The 3,973-nt window shown below is 48.4% G+C and overlaps 1 long non-coding RNA gene across 1 annotated transcript; it reads right to left on the bottom strand.

The window, feature by feature from the left end:
* Window positions 1-848: 848 nt before the first annotated feature.
* Window positions 849-1,917, bottom strand: LOC127535249 (uncharacterized). The gene is made up of 2 exons (XR_007944075.1): window positions 1,793-1,917; window positions 849-1,701 (listed from the first exon to the last, which is right to left on the bottom strand). It is a non-coding gene; the product is annotated as an uncharacterized LOC127535249 (long non-coding RNA).
* Between the last annotated feature and the right edge of the window lie 2,056 nt (window positions 1,918-3,973).

Below are 3,973 nucleotides of genomic sequence, written 5' to 3'. Positions count from 1 at the left end.
TCATCTATCCTCACCCCTTCATCTGTCCTCACCCCTTCATCTGTCCTCACCCTTTCATCTGTCCTCACCCCTTCATCTGTCCTCACCCTTTCATCTATCCTCACCCCTTCATCTATCCTCACCCTTTCATCTATCCTCACCCTTTCATCTATCCTCACCCCTTCATCTGTCCTCACCCCTTCATCTGTCCTCACCCCTTCATCTGTCCTCACCCTTTCATCTATTCTCACCCCTTCATCTGTCCTCACCCCTTCATCTATCCTCACCCCTTCATCTGTCCTCACCCCTTCATCTGTCCTCACCCCTTCATCTGTCCTCACCCCTTCATCTATCCTCACCCCTTCATCTGTCCTCACCCCTTCATCTATCCTCACCCCTTCATCTGTCCTCACCCTTTCATCTATCCTCACCCTTTCATCCATCTCTATACTCACTACATTAATAAACACTCTTGTATTGTTTCAGATTAAAGTGTTTTTACAGTTCTTAGTGTTCTACTATGAGCTTCTCCTGCAGAACCTTCTCTGGTGTTTTTTGGTCACGTGATGCTGCAGGTCCTGAAGGTCTGTTCTGGTCCACGGTTCTTCAGCAGAACCACCAGACGATCTCCTGTTTGTGGTGATTTTCTGTTCCTTCATTGGAACTTTAATGTTTGAGGTTCTGTGGAGAACAATCTTCGAATATTTGTGTTTTCTTTAGATTCATTTTTACGACCTTTTATGGAACGTTTAGACCAAAATGTTCAAATCCAACCTTTAAACGTTTCCTCTCATCAGAACCCAACGTTCTGTAGAGCTTCAGCTTTATTAGTTGGATTGTAGAACATTTATTAGAGAACATCTATTATAGAACATTTAGTATATAACATTTATTATCAACCATTTATTACAGAACATGATGGAACATTTATTATGGAACATTTAGAACAGAACATTTACTCTAGAATGTCCATTAGAGAACATTTACTACAGAACATTTATTACAGAACTTGTTTGTTTTTAAACTGTACTTTTGTAACTGTGCTTTGAGAACATTTATTGATTATTGATCTATCAGATTCTGCTGCTCTTCCTGTTACCATGGCAACACCACCATGCAAACAGCTCAGCAGCCAATCACAGCTCAGCGCTGCAGAATCTGCAGGAGAACCCTAGTGTTCTCCATAGAACCAGGCTGTACAGTGTGTCTGTAGAACCTCAGTGTTCTCCATAGAACCAGGCTGTACAGTGTGTCAGTGGAACCTCAGTGTTCTCCATAGAACCAGGCTGTACAGTGTGTCAGTAGAACCTCAGTGTTCTCCATAGAACCAGGCTGTGCAGTGTGTCAGTAGAACCTCAGTGTTCTCCATAGAACCAGGCTGTACAGTGTGTCAGTAGAACCTCAGTGTTCTCCATAGAACCAGGCTGTACAGTGTGTCAGTAGAACCTCAGTGTTCTCCATAGAACCAGGCTGTGCAGTGTGTCAGTAGAACCTCAGTGTTCTCCATAGAACCAGGCTGTGCAGTGTGTCAGTAGAACCTCAGTGTTCTCCATAGAACCAGGCTGTACAGTGTGTCAGTGGAACCTCAGTGTTCTCCATAGAACCAGGCTGTACAGTGTGTCTGTGGAACCTCAGTGTTCTCCGTAGAACCAGGCTGTACAGTGTGTCCGTAGAACCTCAGTGTTCTCCATAGAACCAGGCTGTACAGTGTGTCAGTAGAACCTCAGTGTTCTCCATAGAACCAGGCTGTACAGTGTGTCCGTAGAACTCAGTGTTCTCCATAGAACCAGGCTGTACAGTGTGTCCGTAGAACCTCAGTGTTCTCCATAGAACCAGGCTGTACAGTGTGTCAGTAGAACCTCAGTGTTCTCCATAGAACCAGGCTGTACAGTGTGTCAGTAGAACCTCAGTGTTCTCCATAGAACCAGGCTGTACAGTGTGTCTGTGGAACCTCAGTGTTCTCCATAGAACCAGGCTGTACAGTGTGTCTGTGGAACCTCAGTGTTCTCCATAGAACCAGGCTGTACAGTGTGTCTGTAGAACCTCAGTGTTCTCCATAGAACCAGGCTGTACAGTGTGTCTGTAGAACCTCAGTGTTCTCCATAGAACCAGGCTGTACAGTGTGTCTGTAGAACCTCAGTGTTCTCCATAGAACCAGGCTGTACAGTGTGTCTGTGGAACCTCAGTGTTCTCCATAGAACCAGGCTGTACAGTGTGTCTGTGGAACCTCAGTGTTCTCCATAGAACCAGGCTGTACAGTGTGTCAGTAGAACCTCAGTGTTCTCCATAGAACCAGGCTGTACAGTGTGTCTGTGGAACCTCAGTGTTCTCCATAGAACCAGGCTGTACAGTGTGTCTGTAGAACCTCAGTGTTCTCCATAGAACCAGGCTGTACAGTGTGTCTGTAGAACCTCAGTGTTCTCCGTAGAACCAGGCTGTACAGTGTGTCTGTAGAACCTCAGTGTTCTCCATAGAACCAGGCTGTACAGTGTGTCAGTAGAACCTCAGTGTTCTCCGTAGAACCAGGCTGTACAGTGTGTCTGTGGAACCTCAGTGTTCTCCATAGAACCAGGCTGTACAGTGTGTCAGTAGAACCTCAGTGTTCTCCATAGAACCAGGCTGTACAGTGTGTCTGTGGAACCTCAGTGTTCTCCATAGAACCAGGCTGTACAGTGTGTCTGTAGAACCTCAGTGTTCTCCATAGAACCAGGCTGTACAGTGTGTCTGTGGAACCTCAGTGTTCTCCATAGAACCAGGCTGTACAGTGTGTCTGTGGAACCTCAGTGTTCTCCGTAGAACCAGGCTGTACAGTGTGTCTGTGGAACCTCAGTGTTCTCCATAGAACCAGGCTGTACAGTGTGTCAGTAGAACCTCAGTGTTCTCCATAGAACCAGGCTGTACAGTGTGTCTGTGGAACCTCAGTGTTCTCCATAGAACCAGGCTGTACAGTGTGTCTGTAGAACCTCAGTGTTCTCCATAGAACCAGGCTGTACAGTGTGTCTGTGGAACCTCAGTGTTCTCCATAGAACCAGGCTGTACAGTGTGTCTGTAGAACCTCAGTGTTCTCCATAGAACCAGGCTGTACAGTGTGTCTGTAGAACCTCAGTGTTCTCCATAGAACCAGGCTGTACAGTGTGTCTGTAGAACCTCAGTGTTCTCCATAGAACCAGGCTGTACAGTGTGTCTGTAGAACCTCAGTGTTCTCCATAGAACCAGGCTGTACGGTGTGTCTGCATTGCGTCGCAGCTCGCCCCTCCCTCCCTCCGTTCTGAGTCTCTCCGGTTCTGCAGCTTCTCTCCTCTTCTTGTCAGCGGCTTGTTGTTTTTGCGCAGCGGCAGAAAGACGCACTCGGAGCGGCTCGGCGCTGCGGCTCCTTCAGCTGCGTCCTTCTTCGGCTCCACAATGATTTGGACAGATCGTCGCTTCTCGCCGCCGCTCCGCTCCGTCTGCAGCCGCCTCCCGCGCCTCCTCCTCCCGCTGCGGGCTGCTGCGGTCCGCGCTGAAAGCCGAGAGGATCCGGATGTGGACCAAGACTACATAGTCTATTAATATTTCAGAGATACTGTAAAGCGATATCAGCGTGAACAGGAGGCGGTGGGCGGCCGAAGGACGACGGAACGCGTTTCCAGCTCTGAACTCAGGTACCGTTTCTCCTCATTTGATCAGAGAGGCTGCTGAGGTTCTGGTTCGGTTCGGGTGAATGTGTAGAATCTGTATGTGCCTCTAACGGAGGGAAACTGTCGCTGGTGCGCGCAAAGCGGCGGCGCAGTGAACTTGATGTATGCGGTAAAAATGAGCAGCTGCAGCGCTGCATGTTTTTCTGCTGCATCTCTGCAGAGACTCGGAGCTGCTCAGACTGGATGTGTTTTATCCTCTGCAGGTGATGAAGAGCTGAAGGAGATGATAGTGATGATGATGAAGGAGCAGGAGGCTCTACTCAGCTCTTAGGAGCTTCTGATCTCCAGCTGAACCTCCACCCTCCACCAGCAGCAGG

This window comes from Acanthochromis polyacanthus, chromosome 1 (assembly GCF_021347895.1).
Source record: "Acanthochromis polyacanthus isolate Apoly-LR-REF ecotype Palm Island chromosome 1, KAUST_Apoly_ChrSc, whole genome shotgun sequence".
Lineage (NCBI taxonomy): Eukaryota > Metazoa > Chordata > Actinopteri > Pomacentridae > Acanthochromis > Acanthochromis polyacanthus.
This window is presented reverse-complemented; position numbering and strand designations above follow the sequence as displayed.